The sequence below is a fragment of the Centruroides sculpturatus genome, unplaced genomic scaffold (genome assembly GCF_000671375.1).
Source record: "Centruroides sculpturatus isolate CEXI.00-Female unplaced genomic scaffold, Cexi_2.0 scaffold1187, whole genome shotgun sequence".
Lineage (NCBI taxonomy): Eukaryota > Metazoa > Arthropoda > Arachnida > Scorpiones > Buthidae > Centruroides > Centruroides sculpturatus.
This window is the reverse complement of record NW_019385441.1, coordinates 42,092-65,851: the sequence shown is the minus strand read 5'-3', so window position 1 is coordinate 65,851 and position 23,760 is coordinate 42,092. Positions and strand designations below refer to the sequence as shown.

Here is a 23,760-nt window from a genome sequence, read left to right as displayed (position 1 = left end):
TTTCATAAACTTTATAATTTTTTTTTTTTATTTGCTTTGAGTTAATATTAAAAATAATGCAGAAGGTCTTTAAATGAGCGTGTAATTAACAAAAAACAAACAATTTAAATTAGGAAATAGTACCTCCCGCTTAAGTTGCTACACAAAGCGCGAACGCCCGAAATGTCTTTCCCCATAGACCAACCATTTGCCGCTCCATCACGCCCGAACGGTTGTGAATTTTCTATTTATGATAGCAGTGGACTCACCTACAACACAAGAGCTTTATTTTGATATCCGAACCAGATTCCTACTCTAAGCTGTTGACACCAGACATCTCGTCAGCATGTAAATACAGTAGTCCCTCGATAATCCGACAGGTATGGGACCAAAGGGGTGTCGGATTACCAGAAGTGTCCGGATTACCGAAAATAATTACATATTTCGCATTGTTTTGCTAGCAGTAACTTACAATATTCTCTACTCCAACTGTTCGAACAGAACTGCTCACATAAAACACACGAAATGTGTGTCATCGAGTAAGAATTGGATGGGGAGATTCACATCGCGACATGCTTCTGTGCAAGCAAACAACGTAACGGGGACGGGTACCTTGACGGGAGGTGCGTCGTACTACGGAGCATGTCGGATTAAAAAACGTCGGACTATCGAGGGACAACTGTACTGTATAATAAGAGCAAAGAAGAAAGCAACACAAGCGACATCAGTATTCACGAATACAGGAAATTTTCTTTAAATAAAAAAGTGTGGATAGAATACTCAGTTTAAAAACTAATTTTTAAACATTAATAGGAATTTGAATGCTAATACAGTACTCGTTACAGGATGGCGAGATAACGACGAAATGTAACTTCGGAAGGTATTAAGAGAGGTTGCGGCCGACGTTTTCAACGCGAAAACTTGTACGTCGGACGTTTAGCACCACCTTCCTGTAAGCCTAAAAGTTTGACAATGGCATTTGGAACGTCGATTGTGGCCGCAACTTCTCTATTCTAAAACGATTTATGGAAGAAACGATGCGCTTTTAAGAAATTCGTAGGAGAAAAACCTAACAGACGTAATTGAAATAAAATTTTTAAAATTCGATAAGCCGTTTTGTAAATAAACGGTTTAGAGTTGTAAAACACCAACGGTAAACGCGCCCTGAGCTTAACCAGTAGAGGGCCGATCACATCCTGACCAAAAAAGCGAAAATTGTCTACAGTTTTAAGCAAGATGAAGCGGAAGATGAAAATCGATTCTAAACCGAGAAAAAGGTCTTCTTCTCAAGTAAGAGAAGAAAAATCCGATTTCGTCATTCCAGTAGAAATTGCTCGTAAATGGGTACAAGATTCGATACTGGTCGACAAGTGTCTCACTATGCTGAAGTCAGTGACGAAGGACTGTACTGCTGAGGCTGAAGTGAAACACTTTCAGAACAGTTCGAATCGACAATGAGAACACTCCGAGTGCAAGTTACTCGTGCGCCGCCCTGGTGCAAAATATTTAAATAACACATAGGAGAAAAATCCGAAGGGTTTCTTCTCTACATGAACCCTTACCAAAGAAAGAAAAAAAAAAAGAAAGGGTTTCTTGGTACAGAAAATCAAGTAAAACTTTTGAATTTCAACTTACCAAATTTTAAATGTTTTAATTAATAAAATACAGTCGACCCCCTATAACACTATTGATAATTCAGTTTTATATGAGTTCTATGTTGTACGAGTCACTTAGATTTTACAAATAGGTGAGCCGTTCACAGCCCGGCACACGTATTTGTAAAATCTAACTGACTCGTACAATATGGAATTCATATAAAATGGAAAAATTAACAGTGTTATAGGGGGATCGACTGGTATACAATTAAAAAATAGAACTTTCATTAATTAACTGGAGTGTAATTTTCATCTTTTAGTCAATAATGCCAATTTTAACATGTGGTTTTCAACCAGTCCATACTGACAAATTTTTTACACCTTCGAGATGGAAGAAAGGAATTTACTTGCAAAGGCTAAGTATGTAACTTCAATTAAAGAAATTAAAAACGATGGAGGAAGTACAGTTACAGCTATTTGCTTACTCTAAATGAAAATGAATGAGAAATCATTATACGGTATTGTATTAAGACATTTTTTACATTTAAATTGCTAATTTGCATTTTTTTAATAATTTTAAATGTCTGCATAACCTCTCTGCAATAAACAAACAGGATGATTTGGGTGACAACAAAATTGTATATCGCTACTTTTATTAAGCTATATACTGTTGAATTTTTCTTTAATAAAAATATTTCATACATGTTTTGCGAATTATTTTTAATACAAATTAATTTTCAGTTATCAGCAGATAGAAAAATAGTTATAGCAACGTGTAAGTGCAAGGGAGGTATCTACAGTGTAATCATGTAGCAGCAACGATTTTTGCATTAAATAATTATAAAAACGAAAGTGTTACCAGTGAAAAACAACAATGGGGAATTTTACAACATAAGATACACACATCAGATGGATGTCGCCTTAGTAATTGTGTAAAAGGATAAAAATACCAGCATCGTTATCTTCAAATTCACCAACATTTTTATTTATATAAAAAGAGTAAAACATATTAACTGTGCTCTTTATTCAATGTTGAGAGCTGAAATTGATGAAGATGCACAATGTCAAGTACTGCTATCCGATTTAACCAACACAGTTCATAAACAATGTGAGGAATTATATTTTAAAGCTTTAATTTTTTTTAGTTTTATCATTTCATAATGATAATGTGATTATCACACTTTCAAAATTTACTCAAATAGCCTATCTCACAAGAAAACAAAGCGGATGTCCAGACTGGTTCATTTACAAACGATACAGATTAAGCAACTCTATGGCTCATTCTATATAAACAAAATCTAAAAGCAATTTTGAAAAATTGGATTTTAGATTTTTAAATAATACATTCGAGGAAACAATTGCAACTGATTATGGAATTAAATTGGAAAAAATTGCAAAAACATAAATTTTCGCTTAAAAAAATATTAGAATAATTGATGCAGTAGTTATCATTTGTAATGAAGCTTCCTGGATTTGTGCAAGTCCTGATGGTATATTCAAAAATGGAGATAAAATAAACTTACTCGAAATTAAATGCCCTTACACGTGTAAAGATTTTTAAAAGTTTTGTCGATTTCAAGACAAATAAGGTATTCGTAAAATATTTAGAGTTTAAAAATTTTAAACTTTATCTAAAAGAAAATAGCATTTATTATACACAAAATCCAATTAGCCTTACCTTATATATAACAAATATTCAATTTTTCTTATTTATTTATCTATAGTAATGAACGAATTGTAATTCTTAAAGTGGAAAAAGATGAGACATTCATTTGTTCACTATTAAAGAAGATGCAAATGTTCTACTTTTTGTTATTATTTACCTGCAATTGTAAATAGTATTTAAGAAAATAGTTTTAGTGTTTTCACAATAAAAAAAAAAATGCACTCATTTATAATTTGAGGCTGTATTGAAATCCTTATGGGGCATTTTCAATTAAATATTTTATAGTATAAGCAGATTTATAATAGGAATAAAACTGAATTTGAAGTTGAACTGATGATGGTTTTTCAGTTTTAATTTCTGCACAGTCAATGATTATTTTTGTTTCGAGATAATTTTCTCTAAATGATTGAAGTAATGTAATCTTAACAGATAATTTACAAACACAGAACAATTTACATTTGATTTTTTCATTCTTAATATTATAACTCAGATACAAATTAAAAAACAATAAGCGATTTACTGCTGTAGGTACGGTTTTCGAAATGTCAGATACAATGCACATGCATTCTTTAGCTAANAGATAATTTACAAACACAGAACAATTTACATTTGATTTTTTCATTCTTAATATTATAACTCAGATACAAATTAAAAAACAATAAGCGATTTACTGCTGTAGGTACGGTTTTCGAAATGTCAGATACAATGCACATGCATTCTTTAGCTAACTCCTGTGTTATGTAAATATTTTCCACCAGGGCGGCGCGCGAGTAACTTGTACTCGGACTCTGTTATTATTTGAAATTCTATTCTGTCATAGTTAACAAACATTTAAAAATATATGTGGTATCTTTTGTACTACCTAATAATACTCTAAAGTCTAAACATCTAATAATATACGGACACGCGATCAATGATTTATATCTGTAACGGTATGCCTAAAATGGACACTAGGGGCGCCCCTAGCTATTATTTAAATTAACAACAAATTATTTTAATTTGTAATAGGAATTTATTTTTGATATAAATTTATTTATTATTTATATCACATAATGACACCGCTGCTGCAAGAACGCCTACTATGGAGCGGCCCGGGCCACTAGTAAGACAGATTCCGGTTCCGCCCTGCAGGCCCTTTTTGTAGCTGGGCCGCTCTCCGGGCTTTGAGCCGCTCTCTGGATCCCCTTTGTGATTTTCGCTTTATCGGAGGTTCTTCCAATGGGACAGTGGGCCCCGGGCCCACTGTCCCATTGGAAGAACCTCCTCGACCCACAAAAAACACCAAAATTAGAAATAATATAAATATGAACGATGCACCGGACTATGTTCTTGTCCCTGGCACGCGCGTCGTTTCAATTTTGTTACACACATACACACACACTTCTTGATCTTCGCAACCAATTTTTCTGGTCCACAACAATGTAATCCCTTTCCAACCCCCTAATTTAATTTTCAATAATGCAAACGACAGTGTATTTCGTAACAAAGATAAGAATTAATTAAAAATCTACTAATGTGAGGAAGATAATAAGGACTTAACACAAAAGTTTCCTCTAAGCTGCGGGGCCGCGCACTGCTCAAATTATTGCGGGCACTGATATGAACTGGTTATTATTAGATAATTATTAGATTAGATTATTAAATAGATTATTAAATTGAGCACTACAAACACCTAAGATGCCAACGAGAAAATTAAACACGAAGTGCGAATGTGTTCGCCCCGTGTTAAACGGATATCATCAGGCAAGCAAACTGCTGAGAAAAACACCGGGGGTTGCCGACCCGTGTGAAGGTGTGGGGGTGTTGACGTAAAAAGAGGGAAGGGGGTTAATTAATAGTTGATGAAAGTACAGACATTTCTGTTTAAAAAATGATAATAATATACTTTAAATTTAAACCAGAAAATGTGACATTTTATAAAACAGTGTTTTGAGGTATTCTAAAATTAAGATTATGTGACAGTGTTTCTATAACTGAAGAAATAAAAAAAAATTTATGTTAAGAATAATATTGATATGCAAAAAATGATGATGTTTACGTCAGATGGGGCAAGTGTTATGCTTGGGGTAAAAAATAGTGCAGCTGCAATTCTTTGACGGGGCATAAAACGTTTAACTCAGCAGCATTGTGTAGCACAAAGAGAAGATCTAGGAATAGATGATGCATGTCGAAAGGTCTCAATAATGTAGGACATTGAAAAATTGCTTCGAATCGTATATACAATGTTCAGTCGATCACCCGTAAAAAAAAAAACAGAAATTAGAAGATGATGTTATCTCCTTTAAGCCACTGAATGAGATGCCTTAGTTATCAAGGCAATTTACCGTGGAATTATGATGTTTTAATTGAATATTGTGAAGAACAAGTAAATAATTTTAATGATCCTATTTGTAACTACCGCATAACGATTTTGACAAATTCACACAGTATCAAGTAGCATTAATAGTTTTTAATAATGTTTTAGATGATCTAGCATCTCTTTGCAAAGATCATTACCGTCCACTTAATTCTCCCACTAATTTTGTATATACGTCTAATTTTTCGCATAATACACACTGCATTTCTAATTTAACTATCGTCTACGCCGAAATATTACAGGCCATTTTTCATTAACATGCTACTATTAAAGAAAATGGAAACTCCATAAAGCTATTGAAAAAGAGTTGAAACGCAAAATGCATGAATAATTCTTTAGTTGTTCGTTTTAGTGAATAATTCTTTAGACTGCTTCGCTTCTCAAATAGTTTTAGGATATTTTATAAAAGTTTTCGTTATGTTAATTTAACTTATATATTGATTGTGGTGATTATTCTTCTATCCTCTTCTTCTTTTAGACTGTGTTTCGGCAATTGAGATTCTACTAACCGCGCATTTTACATGTATTCTGAATATGCAATCTTTCCCTCTCCCGTGTAGCTCGGTAAGGATTATACACTGCCTATTATTTTATCCATTCGGCTATCAAAATTACAAAAAAAAAAAGAAAAAAAAAACATAAACTTAGAAAGACACTTAACACTAAAATAATGAATTACAGTAGAGTTTCTACAGTCCGTCACTCGTTAGCCCGACACATCCAGTAATCCGACATTTCGCACGGCAGCGCACATGAAATTTTCGTGTTATCCTTGGTCGATGCAGGTAACAAGACTGATGTAGGCTACAGTACAGTACAATACGTGTCTGCCGATCGATAGTTGTTTGTTGAAAGTGCGATCGGCAAAACAGTCACAATCGATTACAGAGACTACTGTATTTTACTTTTACATCAATGTTTTTAATGTTTTCCAAAAACCCATTCGATATACCCAGTGCCAGATTAATTAAGTCTCTAGCGGGCCCTAGACAAAATTTAAATAAGTTGCTTCTAAAGAAATCTTAAATAATGTCATTTAAAACTTCTATTAACAACAGAGAATACAAACACAATACATAGTTTATTTTAATTTATTTATGTATATGTTACATTTAAGTAATTTTATTTAAAAATACGCGTAATTAGAAAAAAAAATTGAATTAAAACAATACTTAAGAAATAAATATGAAGTAACAATGAACAAGCAATGAATTGTCTGTTAGAATTCTTTTATTGTGGGAAATTCATCTTCAGGTTTAACTTTTACTACAAGATTTTCTTATTGCGTGTTCCTCGCTTTAAATATTAAAAGTTCGAGATAGGCGATGCCTTCACAACTAAAAGATAAATGTAAATCCAATTTTTGATCATTGCAAGTGCTATTATTAATGTGAAATCTGTTCATTTTCAGATTTCAAGTCATCCAAAAGGAAAGTATCTGTCCATAATTAGAGTATTGCTGATTGATGACTTATGATTTTACAGTAGAGCGTCGATTTTCCGAAAGTCAATCATCCGAAAGAATTCCAGACGACAAATTTAAATTTTCGCCAGTGCTGTGGCGCTTCAATCTTTGGCTATGTCTTGGGCTACTCAAATATTTTACGTTTTTGATACTAAATTAACATCTGAAGTATAACTTTTTGTTTTTATATTTTTCAATATATTTATTTTGTTTGTACAAAATAAAAAAATAATTTTTAACGATACAATAGTCTTCGTTAGGCTTAACATCGACGAAAATTCAACGCGAAGCGACACGCAACGGATAAAAATTTTAACATCGGACACGTTAAACTATTTTTTCGTACATAAATCGGTTATCCGAAATATCAGTTATACGAACAATCCCAGTCCCCAATTGATTCGGAAAATCGACGCTCTTTTATTTCAGGTAGTTCGTTGCTTGGATGATGCATTATTCCAATATGTAATAATAGTTTTAGACAAAGATTCCAAAGCCATTATAAACATTTTTGTTGTGGAAATGCGGCGATTCCAGTTTTTCCTGTAAAGTGGATGCTACCTACACATTACGAGGTTTCTGGACGAACAAAAAACCCACGAAGAAGGGTGAGACCTTGACGATGGTTCCGTGGCTTCAAATGGAATTATTTTCTGTCACTAACTTCACCCGGCAGAAAGAATCAGAAATATTTCTAAAATGTATTTCTTTCCCACATTTATTCTTATGGACCACCAATAACCGAATAGATTTTTTAATACTCTTTCCGCCCTGTGGGCACTAGGAGGGCCTTTTATAGCAGGCCCATTATGGGTTCGGCCAGGCCCACAATGGGGCGGCCGGGTAGTGAGGGACGGGGCCTGACATATCTAAACGGACCACCTCCCGAAAATTTGTTGGGGATTCCTTGATCCGCCCGGATTCGATCCCGGGTTCCCCAGAGCAGTAGGCTGCCACCTTGACCGCTTGGCCATCCGGTCGTCAGCAGAATAGGTAAAACCACTGAACACTGGTATTTGTTGTGGGTTCGCGCCTGTTCAAAGACTGGCCACGTGGAGTTTTTGGTTTTCTTCACATTAGTAACGTTTAAGCAAGTTCCTGTTTTCTATAAAAAACATCTCGAAAAGCATCTCCCCCTCGGCAGGTCGCCCATGTGCCGCGTTGCCTTACACGAATAAAACCAAATTATTTATTCATATTATAGAAATTTTGTTTAAGAATGTTCATTTTTAAAATTGTCAAATCAAATGTTTAGTAAAAAAAAAAAGAGTCAATTCATTTAGGGTATGTATTAGGCATGATACTATGCATCTGAGTCACAACAAGGTCGAAACATCGAAAAAGGATGTTTCGAGTCGTACTTATACGATTAATTACGAAGATCAGGAATGTTTTCAGCTCCATTTTTTCAGCACCTATAACAGCATTCTTTTTAGAATTATATTTTAGTATATAATTTAAAGAGCACCCTCTTAGTGCCCTCGGGGCGTAAAGAGTTTTAAAAAATCCTTAATTAACGAAATATCACTTTTCATAGATTTTTTTTTATTCCTTAATTGTTAACATCTTTTACGGTTTATTATCTTTGTATTATTTATTTAGTTATAATTAATCGCGAGCATGAAGTAGGACACCAAAACATGTATTATTTTTATTACTTTAGTAGAATATTTATTATAATTTTTAAATATTATCATTTTTACATATAACTTGATTTTAGCCTAAAGCGTTTTAATTAATTTATAAATATCTGTTTCCTCATTCAAGGCCAGAAACCTGGATTATTTACTGTGACGTCACTATAATTTTTGAATTATTTCAGCAGGTGGCGTTTATTGTCTTCTTGGTGCACATGTTCAGTCAATTTCGTTAAGCACTTGGTGTTTTGTTGTGCTTGCATGACGTCTCGTTAGCTTTTTCCCTACGTCCTTCCTTATTAAATACATATTCGTTAAAGATATCCAATTACAGAGACGGGTAAGATGTACTCTATTCTATTATTTAATTAGATATTAATCTATTGTGCATTAATGAATGTAAATATAAATATTTAAAAATTAACCTTTGATGTTTGACTTCATCATGGAAACACTTATCTGTAAATGATACAGTATTTAATTCTTTCACAGAGGTTAGAATTAAATAACATCATTATCTTCTTTATCTAAAGATCATTTCAACTGATAAACATCATCATATTATTTTTACTATTTTATTTTTCAGTTTTAATAAGTTTTTTTCTATGAAATAAATAATAGAATGTATTTATTTTCTAATTTATTTTTTAATATTATATTTCATATAATTTCATTTTTATACAATGAGATAAGTTTTAATGCTTTTTATTATTTATTTTTACTCCTAAGAATTGAAAAATTTGAAAGTTTAGGCAGTTTGAATTGATATATATCAGGAAAAAGATTACTTTATTAAAATCAAAATGATGAATTGATTTGATATCGAATTGTAGAAATTAATGCAGAAATCGCATAAATACAAAATAATTATATCGTTTGTCGTTAATTCGTATGTTAAGTGATTTAAATGTAATGCTAAAAATGTTATTTTAATTGTTATAAATGGTAATTATTTACATTACCTACTAAGGAGCATTTCTCTTATTTTATTTTTTTTTAAATAGACATTTCCAAAACACAGAATTCTTTGGGGGCAACCCACAAAAAAATGCTATAAACAAAAAATATTAGGTCTACTTACTGATTCTGCACTGTAAATATCTAAATTTTAATTTAAGAGTTGCCTTTAATGAATATAATTGCCTGCAAATTGAATCAATAACTACAATAATATCTAAATTCACATTTTATTTCACATTAATTATAAAGTAAAAATCTGATGATTAAAAGTGGTTTTATTTAAATTGAAAACTGCAAGAATTTTTACTTTATATTATATAATTGTTTGGAATTAAAATATATAAAATCAATTTTGAATTAGTATTTTACTTTTGTTCTGTTGTACTCGTACCTATTATTTCAAAAAATAAATTAGAAAGTAGAAGGAAACTTAAAAGTATTGTCTATGTATGATCTTTCTTATAGCATACTTGATTAATAATTTTATTTGTAGAAAATGTAATTATATTTGATTCTTTCGCATTTATTCTTTAATTAATAATTCATTTGACTGTGTAGATAAGAATACAGTGATTTTTTTTTTTTTATTTTAAAATATCTGCTATATTTTTTAATTGACACTTTAATATTTTTGCATTGTGATAAAATTCTTAATGTTACATATATTTAACATTAATATGGTGAGTTTTGATTGCTGTCATGCATCAGTGTTAATTAAGATGCATATCATAGATTTAATAACAAATTAATTTGTATGTGAAAAAGAGGAAATACAGTATATAACGTGCTATTACTATAAAATACTGTAATTAGATGTAAAAAAGAAAAACCTGTATTCTTTCCTAAGTTGTGAAAGTTTAGGTGTTTTTGAAATGAATTCAATGACATATATAATTTTATGATAGTGTGATAATACAGTATATGATGAGTGTCTATAATATATGCTTTTAGATTTTATTGTACAGTATTAATCAATTTATTAACAGTTATGTAAATCTTTGATTTTCATTTATCATTTATTAGTCATAGCATCTGTATCTTGTTTGATATTTTTAAGCTTAATTTTATGTTTAAAAAGTTTTGAGAAAAATTACTTTACATCAGATAACTTATATAATATAGGCAAACAACCATTATATTATGGTATAAAATAAAACAAGAGGAAACTTTTAAACCTTGAAATTTTTCTATGAAAATATATTTCATAGACATGTAATTGAATACAAAAAACATTTTAATGACTATTTGTATGCATATCAACAGGAAGTATTTTAAAATTGTAATTCATGAAAAGTAGTTATCCATATTACATATACTGTATATAGTGAAAAGAAATTGTCTGACATTTTATATATGAAATTAGAAAAGTCAAAAGAATTACTATATTTAATAAACTCTTTTCATAATTCTGAGTTCCATCTTAAAATATAAATCAAATTTAATGAAATTAAAATAAATGTAAGTGAAGAAGTTTAAAATAATTTAATAAATAAATATGCAATAGTTAAAATGCATAAAAACTCAATAAAATATACTTAATGCATCTGTTAATCCATAGGGTAAGTATGTTTTCAGTTGTTCTAATGTTTCCAATTCTAACAGGTTGAGTTGGTTGGATCATTTTGTCCACTGGGAAGTCAAGGTGATCTAACCAACTTTGAATCAGGTTTGAAAATTGTCAAAATTTATAAGAATTAAAAATATTGAAATAACTGGAAACTGGCCTCTGAACAGGTGCATAAACTTTAATGATAAAGAGAGTATATATCCAACACCTTGAAGTCAATTTATGGAGTTCAATAATCAGTAAGGATGATTCTGGGATTATGACATTAACAAAAAACAATATATTAGTCATATTTTAACTAATAGATTTTTTATTAGTGTAGTTTTATTAAGTTTATTACCTTTTATAAATCATTATACATTTATTTTCATGATAAATTATTTACCCAAACTCCAGCAAATATCTGTTATTTTGTATGGAGAACAAATGTTTTTAGCTATCTAAGCTACCATTGTCAGGTTATGTTTTGCTTTTCAAAGTTCAAACAACTTCAAAATGCAAAAAAACAAACATAACCTGACAATGGTGGCTCAGACTGCTGAAAACATTTGTTCTCTATATAAACTAACAGATATTTGCTGGAGTTTTGGTACATAATTTATTACTTTATTTATTACTGTTTATTTATTTATCTTTATATTTTTAATTAATTTGTTTATTTTTAAGATTTTTAAAATGTTCCATTTATTAGAAAGTTGTAACATTTCATATGGTTTGAATTTTTGAAATGTGTTTTATGAAAAGTCATAGGGCATTTCTTAAATTTGATTCTGTATAGACCGAAGATGGACTTTTTGATCTTGTTTAAATGTTAGTAATTTAAAAAATTTTGCTGGAGTGTTACAATTGTTTTGTTAATGTATTTTAAAGCTATCCAGTCTGTGATATTAAAAAATATAAAAAAATTAAGAGAGAGAAACATTTCTGAATTGTCCAGTTCTATATCATTTGTATGCTAATACAATAATGCATTAACAAAAAAGATGCGTCAGCATCTCCAGTGACCTTGCGACACAATAAATTTGTCATTTTATTAGTGAAATATGTTTTAAAATGTTAATCATGTATGTTTCATATATTTTATTGCATTTTAACAATAAATATCTGCTTCAATAGAAATTAATTTTTTGTCAGAAACCTTGTACATAAACACAAAAAAAATGTAATAAACTAAAATTTTTTATGATAATAATCAATTACCTTCCCTATTTTTATATTGGCATATCTATATCTTTCGATTTATGGTTGTGATCTGAGGAAGGTTATTAATACAATGAAAAACATTACCTTAATAATTAAAGATTTTTTACACTGCTGTGCAAGTTTTTCTGGCATTTTAGTATGTACACTATATCTGGTTTATAATACCAAACATTTTGTTTGTTTTATATATTTAAATAATTAAAAACCCTGCATGGATTTTACACTCTCTCCCCAAACCTGAGGAACTTGATATATTAACTTGAGGACTGTATATTAACTTGAAAATGTTAGTTAATTGTAAATATTTATTCATAGAGTAAAGCTGAAGTTGTTTTACTTGTATTAAAATACTATATTAACAAAAGTAACCAGTTAAACACTACTTATATAGTGAGTACCACTTATATTAACAATTGTACAGTTTCAAGAAGCTTCAATTAAATATTTTTTTTAGTTAAGATTATTTTCTTAGCTTATTTAATTCAATAGTTCAGGTACTTCTTAATGATTAATTTTTCATTCATAAATTAAAGTATGTATCATTAATTAAAAAGACATTTTTCTATATTGTCTATAAAATGACAAAAATTAAAAGTAATTTTCACATATATATTTTCACATATCTACTATATATATATATATTTGATTTATACATTATATTATATACCAAAATAATATTTAATGAGACAAAAAATAAATGTGAGAGAGAACTTTTGGTAACAAAGTAGCCTAAAAAGAAAGGTCAGTTGTTAAACTTTATTCTGGAATACATGGTGATTGTTCTTCAACAGACTTAGTCTTCAATTTTAAGATATAATTTTTGTTATATCAGCCATATAACATGAATTAATTTTTATTTTTTATAATCTTTTTAATTATATATAAATAAATTTTGCTAAACAGTGTGTATATTATTGTCTTTTGAAGTATTTTTGAGTGTGTGTGCGCTTATATATGTAATTTTCATTTTGTTTTCTGGATTTGACCTAAATATTAATGAAAATGTTATGCTTCATTTCATAATATGTTTTAAGAATAAAAAAAAAAAACTTTTTCAGTTATTACTCCGTTTGAATTATCAGAAGGAAAAAGTTAAGTGAAAAATATTGAGGAATAAAAACTGAGATCAGAATTAAATAAAAATAATTAATTTTAGAATTTTAACTAATTAAATTTCAAAAAATAATTAAAAAAAATTAGAAGTGAAATAATAACATATCNTTTTGAAATTATGGTCATTTGACTGTTTGTACAATGTATCATTGTGGAACCTATGTGCAGCTAAAACATTTGTCTTGTGTTTCTGTCACATCAGCTGAATTCATTTTTTATTGTCTTTCACAGAAATATGACATCATTGTTAATAATTTTCAAGAAAAATTGCTGAGATTATGCTGTTCTTATTTTTCTTAAAACCTGCAATTCTGTAAGGCTGCTGAGTACCAACCGTAACTGCCAGTATACTAAATACTAAAATAATACATAGAATACATAGTTTATTGTCATATTTTACTGGTCAAGTTTAGTTTGAGTGTTCATTACGAATAACAGGTTAATTAGGATTGCACATAGCAGAAAACAGGAAAATAAAATTATGTTGCCAAAGTCCTAGAGTTGATATATTGTGACCTTGCAGGCCACATGTTGCTCAAGACTACTATATTCTAGCCTAAATCTGTTGCTACTGTAGGTCTAGGTATTGATGACTGGAGTATCAATAGCTATTTATTTAGGCTAGAGAGTTTATGCACTTACGTGTCACTGTCAAATTTATTACCATCAAAAGTAAACTGAACAGGAAACTAAATAAGTATAAATTAACTTCAGTAAATTAGTATTCAACATGAAAACTAGTGCTATAACTTAACTATAATTTACTAGCAGACCCCACCACGCGTTGTTGTGGCTCAAAGTGTATAAATGTATAACACTTCCCCCGTGTGGGGGGAAATTTTTCGAAAAATTTCTTTTTAGTGTACATTCTCTTGGTGTGCCCTATTAAAACGGAATCAAAAACACAAAAAACCGCATCTAAAATAGTAGAAATAGAAGCAGAGTTCTTTATGGTAAGCCTTAATCCTGTTCATCTCCCCCCAGTGGGGGGAATTTCGACACGTATATTATATAAAAACACGTGCGTATTCGAATGCAGCGTTGTGTGAAAATTTCAAAGGAATTGGTAGGAACAAACGAACATTACATTTTTATTTATATAGATAGATAGATGATGATCTACTTTAGTCCATCCTCACAGAAAAGCAAACTTAGGGCGTCATACTCGTAGCACCATCTGTTGGACATATAAGCCAACCCTAGACAAAAATCCATTGTAGTTTTATTTAATTAATAAAAAATCTGCAGGTTTGATTAGTGGTAAACATTCCGGGGGTCATAAAGATGCTACAGTTAAAATTTGGTAACGATTGGTTCAGTAGTTTTCACGGTTAGTGGTCACAAACGAAAAATACGTTGTCTCTTTATATAATAGTATAGATTACTAGTTGAAGTAATGTAGGATGATTCAATCAGCGCTTGTTTATCAACTTATGTTTAATGACAAATTGTTTTTTTTGTCTTAGTATTAGCTTTGAAATGCTCAAAAGGTAAAAAGTTCTTATATTCTGGCTCAATCATTTTCATGTATCTTCATATAAATAAATAAAATTTTAAGAAATCACAAGTCTATTCCAAATAAATAAACTCCTTTAATATCCAATTAATATACAGTATTTGTAAAAAATGTGAGTTACTATTTCTAATTAGTAAATAATATAAGGAAAATATATTTTGACAGACTAACTACATTTGTTTTCATACTGTTATAGTTTATTAATATGTACAGACTTGACATTAATTATTTATTTTAATCATTTCTGTCAAACATAATGAAAAATTAAATTTCAAGGTTAGGAAATTATATAGTTTTTTATTACATAACTCATATTTAAAACTTTTCTTTATAACTCTAATTCTTTTCTATGCCTATTCTAAATAATAGAAGAGAGTGGTAAAGATAAAATTATTTTTATGATTGTCTATTTTCAAAAAGTAAAGTTGAAGAATAAAAAAAAAAACAAAAAAATATGTAGAGATTTCTATTTATAATTTTCCTTAAAATCCTTTAACATCTGTTAGGATCCAGGAGCTATCCTGTGGAAGTTTTGTTAAGTAAATTTAAAGTTTTAAGCATTGAATGTGAAACAAGAAGAATATGGGCATGAGCAAAACAGATTTGAAAGAAGAGTTTGATGGAATATACGGTTAGCTTGGAATATTAGAATCAAACATTTTAAAGTGGTTTGTCAGATTTGGAGTGGAAACTTCAGTTTAGGGAGGAAGAGAAAAAGACAGCAACTTCTGATAGGAGTTGTCAACCCGTAGTAGAGTTAATGTAAACACCAAGTGGTGTTAGGGTAAAGAAATTTAAGGCTTGAATAGAACATGAAACTTAAAGTATTTTGAGCGGTCTAAACTGTAGCAGTGACTTTCTATGTGTATTTATGTGTTATTTATGTGAAATTATGGTCATTTGACTGTACAATGTATCATTGTGGAACCTATGTGCAGCTAAAACATTTGTCTTGTGTTTCTGTCACATCAGCTGAATTCATTTTTTATTGTCTTTCACAGAAATATGACATCATTGTTAATAATTTTCAAGAAAAATTGCTGAGATTATGCTGTTCTTATGATATAAGAAAAAAACACAAACATACAATTTTGTTTATTCCAACTTTCCAAAGTTGTTTTACTGAATAGTGTTTAATATGTAAATTTTCTTTATCATATCTTGATCTTAGTTTGTAGAATGTATAAATTAATTTTAAATCACATAGTTATGCCATAATTTTCTAGTAAATTTCCTTAGTAATGCATCAGTTCTACAAAAGTACAGTGTCATTTCGTTTTTAAACATCATATAAACCTATAAATTGTCTTAGTCCTCAAACAAATGATTAATAAATTGTTTTTAATATGTACAAGGTGATCATAATTAAAGTACTCCTATTCAACATTGTCTGAGTGGATATGTAACATTCAAAACTCAACCAAACTTTGCATGTTTAGTTTTCAGATATGTGAGCAAGATTTTCATAGAAATAATGTACAGTAGTTCCAAAACTTACCAACCATTATGGTATTTGTGGCACTGCAAACAGCAAAAAACCTTGACCATAATTTCTTAAGGTGTCATTTACTGCTGATCTTCAGTAATACAAATGATACTTTACATATCATAAACAGTTTTTATATCTAAAAATTATATTATCAATTAATCATGCATAATGAGATGTATACTTTTTTGCCTCTTGCAGCACCACAAGTCCCATTGTGGTGAGTTTTGGAGCTAATTTCTTTTTTCTCTATGCAAATCTCTTCTGCACATTCAAAATTGGAAGCATACAAAATTTGGTTTAGTTTGCATTGCTACATATCCTTCCAAACACTGTTAAATGGTGATATCTTAATTACATTCGTTTTGTATATTTAGAAACTTATCACGTTTCTTAACTAAATTTATCTTATAAAAGAAAAAACTTTTACTTTTATGATCAAAACCTCAAAGATTTTTGTCTGTTTAAAATAAAATTGTCCTTTCCATTATTTCATAGTTTAATATAGTAATAGTAAAATTTTATGTAAAGAAAATAATAATAGCAATTTTTAAATCATTCTATGATTTTAAACATTTATTTAAAATAAATATTTTTGCAGAATAAATACACATGATACATACATAGAAAAAGGGTTCAACTTATATAGTCACTTTTAAACTATAGAACAGACATGGGCAAATGTGGCTGTTGCTGAAAGTGTTAATTTTTGCTTTTTATTATTTTTTTTTGCAATTTTATTTCCATAATTTTGTGAAAATATGTTTATTAAAAAAATTCAATATTTGTTTTATATTATATAATAAAATTGCAGTACAGAACTGTAGTACAGAATAAAAAAGTACAGAACTGCGGCTCCCATGCATTTTGCAAAACCTACATTTCGGCTCCCACTGAACACTTGTTTGCCCACCCCTGCTATAGAATGTATGTGAGTGCTGTTTAACTGAATTTACTTATGATTGCTTTCTTAAGATTAGACATGATTGTCGGCCATATTTGTCCAGATTAATGTACTAATCTCCATGGTTATATATTTATCAGTCTAGAAATGAAAGGTATCTGTTTAATTAGCTCAGCAATAATTTATATTATGTAATATTTCTTGTGAAACTAAACTGACTAATATCTGTATTTTTGAAATTTTATTTGTATAAATTTTGCAAGTTGTTAATAATTGCAAAAAAAAATTAGATCCAAACTATTGATTTTACTGCGAATTTGAGCAGAAGTTGTTATTATTAATTTTAAATAATTCAAAGCAATAGGAAAGACATCAAAGATGTAACTTGCATATTTATCATTACAAGGAAAATATTGAGGAAACAATCAGACTGTTTATCTGATATATATAACTTTAAATTGTCAGTAATGCTATTGTAATCAAAACTTTATCATCACAATTCTTGCTTAGTCAAATTCAATGTATAGAAATGATGTAATTAATTATATATAATTTTAATACATTTATTTATTATAAAAATAATAATAATTCTTTATTTTCTAGAAATAGATTTTAACTAGATCGACAAAAACTTAGATGCAGAACATTGAACTATTTAAAGAATATATATATAGCCTAACTATAACTTTAATGTATGGTAGAAAAACATGTGTACACATGTACAGTACATACAATTAATTTTATAACTGATATATATAATTGAGTTTTTTTTTTATATAGCTAGTGATAATTAATTACAATTTATTGATAGTTCTACAGTATATGTAATATGTAATAATTTCTTTAACTAATTTAAAAAGAATTTTTATAAAGTTGAGAAACTTTATAACATGGTTATTTCAGAAATATCAAATTATTAAATTTGGTATTGAATTATTTTCTTTTGGTTACTAGTACAAAAACATTACAAAAGTATTCAATCTAGATCCATACTAGTCAATGAACCAAGACGATTATTTATTGGCTAGCATTACCAACCCAATGGTTTGAGAAATAGTACATTACCAATCCAATGGTTTGAGAAATTATTATTCCATTCTACTGAAACCATGCATATAGGAAATATGAAAAAAATAAATCAATTCAGAATATTTTTACTTAATTTTTCACAAAACAAATAAAAAAGTAGATGATCATTTATACTGGAAAATTTTTTACAGGTTTAAAATGAGTTTGAGTGAAATGATTAAAATTTCCTCATAAATTCATTTGTTAAAAAGTGAATGAATTTTTATTATTTAAAAATTAAATCAAGATAGCTGATTATCTTGACAATTTTGACAAGGATTTGAACAGGGGTTAATTGATAAATAATATAGCATTTCATCAGGTTCAGGGTCAGAAAGATGTGCCTATCACCGTTTAGTAGTCATTAGTGTGTAATATTGTGGAAAGTCTCAGTTCATTGTGTTACGATTGCTGTGCAGTTACATTAAATGTAAACATATTTCCTCATTCCTTACATAGACTTAATTAGTTCTTGAATTTTTAGCATCGGAAAGTTGTATGTAAAAGGAGAACCAATCAATTCAGTGAAGTATTGTGAAATCTTATGAGCACTTTAGAGATGTATTTGCAGAATAAGGCTGAAAGAATTGTCTTTTTCTTGCACTATTTTAATGCAAGACTATAATAAGGAAAAGGAAGACACTTAAAATTTTGAAGTTGCAAGTTATTCCACACCCTCCTTACAGTCCATATCTGGCACCATCAAATTTCTGGTCTTGAAATGTATTAAAAAGTTAGACCCAGCCATAGCAATAACTCAATAATGATCATAAAAAAAACAATTAAATGCTAAAAAAGTTACATTGTACTCAAAATCTATAATTCTCAGAAAAGAAGACACGAATTTCTTATTTAGAATGAGAATTTCTTCCATTTGTGGCTGTTATAAAATTACCTGGGGCATAGAGCATAACTGAGCATAAGTTGTCCTAAAACTGACCCTGTGAAAGGTCAGTACATTTTGTTGGATTCTGAAGTTTAAGATTTCTGTATAGGAAGGGATAAAAGGGAACTGTTTTTAGGAAATTCCCAAGGCATTACTGGAATCCTTCTGCAATCAATTCCCTTTGTTCCATTATTATAAACTTCGCCCCTACGAAAATTATTGCGAAATATATCTGGTTTCTTCTTCATTAAAAGATTGAATGCATCTAAAATAACTTTGATACCTCATGCATTACAAATTTGAGGAAATGTGTTACTATAAATGATGATTATCTTGAATAATGAACATGTATGTTTAAAATAATCGAATTTTACTATTGTTTTAAATGGCTTTTGTTATTTTACTTCTTTCCTTTAAGAAAAATCTGTAAAAAATTTTATATTTGCTTAGTAGCCAATCATTATCCATTTTATTAATATTAATAATTGAAAATAAAATATATTTCATATTTTTTTTTAATGTAAAAGTTAGTTTTACATTTTTTTAAACATTTTACTGTTTTAACTTTGATCTAAAATTTTAATCAAAATTATAATTTATATATTAATTTATTTTATAAATTAATATGAGATGATATTTCTCTATTTAGGAATAAAAATTGAAAGAATGGCCACCCAAATATATAATACATCTCCTGCAAAGGCAGTCAAGCGTCGTTGCTTTGTAGTAGGAGTAGGAATGACGCCATTTGTGAAACCAGATTCCACTTATGATGATTATCCTCAGTTAGTTGCAAAAGCTGTTTCTGATGCTTTGGAAGATGCCAAAATTACTTATCGTGAAATTGAACAAGCTTATGTAGGTTATGTATACGGTGATTCCACGTGCGGCCAGAGAGCTTTGTATGACATCGGAATGACAGGAATTCCCATATGCAATGTGAATAACAATTGTTCAACTGGTTCTACAGCATTATTTTTAGCAAAGCAGATGATAGAAGGAGGATTAAATAATTGTGTCCTAGCAGTCGGTTTTGAAAAAATGGCAAGAGGTGCATTACAGGCACAATATTCTGATCGTGCTAATCCATTAGAGAATCATTTACAAATACTTACTGACATGCATGAACTAACAGCTTCTCCCATAACTGCACAAATGTTTGGAGCAGCTGGTAGAGAGCACATGGAAAAATATGGAACTAAACCTGAACACTTTGCAAGAATTGCTTTAAAAAATCATACTCATGCACAAAATAATCCTTATGCCCAAGCAAAGAAAGAACTAAAACTAGAAGATATTTTGAATTCTCCTCCCCTTTATGAACCTCTGACAAGATTACAATGTTGTCCAGTATCAAATGGTTCTGCTGCTGCTGTATTAGTCTCTGAAGATTTTGTTCTCAAACACAATTTGCAAAAGCAAGCTGTAGAGATTTTAGGCATGGAAATGAGTACTGATCTACCCAGTACTTTTAAGGAAAAGAGTTGTATAAAGATGATTGGATTTGATATGACAAAAAATGCAATTGACACATTATATAAAAAGACAGGAATATCACCAAAAGATGTAAATGTTGTTGAGCTTCACGATTGCTTTTCAACTAATGAATTAATTACTTATGAAGCTCTAGGATTGTGTGATATAGGAAAAGGAGCTGAAATGGTAGAACTGGGCAACAATACATATGGTGGAAAATATGTAGTAAATCCTAGTGGAGGACTTATTGCTAAAGGACATCCATTAGGTGCCACTGGTGTGGCACAATGTGCCGAACTTTGCTGGCAGTTAAGAAACAAAGCTGGAAAAAGGCAAGTACCAAATGCTAAGATAGCTCTTCAGCATAACATTGGATTAGGAGGAGCAGTAGTAGTTGCTCTGTATCGACTTGGTTTTCAAGATAACATTCCTACTATTCCCGAAAGTAAACTCAATGTTACTCCTCAGGAACCAGAATTTAAATCTGATGTATATTTTGAAGGCATCAAACAAGCTACACTAGAAGGAGAACCATTATTTGAAAAAGTAAATGGTACCATAGCTTTTAGAATAACGGGAAAAAATAAAAAAGTTAAAAGGTGGGCAATTACATTCAAAAATGGGAAAATGGATGTTAGCAACGATCTGAACGTAAAAGCCGATTCAGAATTAAGGTTAACCGATGATTTACTGATGGATTTATTTTCGGGAAAAAGAAGTTTCCAGTCTGCTTTTCTGAGCAGACAATTTCAGATAAAAGGCAGTTTAAGTCTATTAATGAAGCTTTTACCTCTAGCTAATTTAATGTCAAAATTATAGATTTAATATAGATGATCATTTCTCTAACCAATTTGTTGCCTTTCTTTCTTTCTTCCCCTCTAGTCATATGCTTTGAAATATAACATTCAAAATTTTGGCTTATTTTAAGTTTATAATTTTGTGACCATATTTAACAGAATAGCAACATTAGCCTACTTTTAAGGATAATTTTTAAAATCAAATTTCGTATATACTATAATGTTATATACATGTTACACTTTATCTTATCATTTTAAAAAGAAATGAGATCATTTACAATTTATAAATATATGATCTAGTCATTAAAATTTATAAACAATTATCATTATCTTAAATTCTTTAATGATTTACTATTATTTCTTTCGAAATTTTGGAGTATAATTATTAAATAATTATTAATAACAAAATATTTACTTTAGAATATATTAAGGATAAAAATAGGAAATTAAAATTTCTTTTTTAATATTTTAGACAGAAATTTACTCAAGAGTTCAATCACATTTTCCTGTTAGGTATTTCTTTCATTTAATTTTCTTAGTATAATATATATTAACAATCTTAGTTCTATATATTCTTTGATACTTAAAGAATTTGTTAAATTTTTATTCATTTTTATAATTTTCAATATTTTATTCTTTATATGAATACCCTATATATATTGTTTTATTCATTATAGTTATCGCTTTATCATTTTCCAAAGTTAAATTACATTTAAATGATAAAAATTGATAACCGCATTTACTTGAGTGAGCTTTAAATTAATTTTAAATATGAATGAATTAAAGCAATGACTAAAACTTTATTCTTTAATTAATTTTAATTAGTTTTTTGCATAAGAAACATGTTAAATTAGTTAATGCAGACTTTCATTTAAAGTAAACTGTCAAAAATCGGAAATGCAAATTACTCTGAAGATATTGTATATTTGATTCGCAGCATAGCTAATGACACTGCACCTTTTGTTAGTACTTCTTTGTACGGAAAATAAAATTACGAATGCAATTAAACTGGAACCCAAACCTTCTCCACGGAAATACGGCACATAATACTGATTGCCCATGTATGGCTAGCTACATCAGCATTATTTCTCGGTTATATTATAAGAAAAAAAAATGTCTACGTACTGTACATAATAAATACACACAAAATATATTTAATCTGACGATTAATGTAAAGAAATAAGTTCTGTTTTGTATTTTCTGTAAAGATAAACTTGTATGTTATAAATAAATAAAAATTTTGAAATATCATATTCCCTCCTTAATTTGCAATATCTAAGTATTGAAATTAAGCCATAATTTGGATTCGGATATTAAGTATAAATAGCATTAATGGTTCGTTAAACTTTTTCTTTTTTTTTTTTCCTCAATTACAATGGAGTTATATTTTAAAAGATTAATCAGTGTCTATTCAGAATGCACACAAATCAAAGTAACACCTTAACATCTCAACAATCCCTTACAGATATTAAGAAATATCAAGAGTCAATATATTTCACATATATTTTTCATGTCACATTTTATATAAATCATTCTAAATTATTACATTAAACAGTCATTAAAATGTCATTTGCAACAAATATTATGGAAAAGAAATGATTTATTTTAAGTAATTTTGGAAATATTTCATTAACATGTTGGTAAATTACTGTTCGCAATTTTTCCTGTTAAATTTTCCTCATTTACTTGCAATTTATTATTAAGATTTTAATATATCTACATTGTTTTTTTTATATGGAATTTCAAAAGTTTTGTAATAAATTTATCTCTTTAATCCATTTGTTTTTTTTATAATGTGATTTAAGTAATCTATTGAAGATATTTCTTCAAGCTCTATTAAGAGAATTTCATAAGAGCCTTCCTTATGAAAGAGCAATGTTCGGAAGGTCATTGAAATGCACTAAACACAAACTCGTCTGATTAAAATGGGTCATAATAAAGAAACTTGTCCTATTTTGAAAGGGAAAACAGTTTAAAAAGTATAATTATAGTCCTAAATTTAAAACATGAATAGGAAAAGTTCAGAGTTTTGATGAAAAGCAGCACTGATATTGAAAGTTAACTGTACAGTTTATATATAGTTACC

The 23,760-nt window shown here is 29.1% G+C and overlaps 2 pseudogenes; both read left to right on the top strand.

Moving 5' to 3' along the window:
* The first annotated feature begins 1,215 nt into the window (after positions 1-1,215).
* Positions 1,216-3,824, top strand: LOC111639039 (annotated as a pseudogene).
* A 5,033-nt stretch (positions 3,825-8,857) lies between these two features.
* On the top strand, positions 8,858-21,989 carry LOC111639038 (annotated as a pseudogene).
* The last annotated feature ends 1,771 nt before the right edge of the window (positions 21,990-23,760 follow it).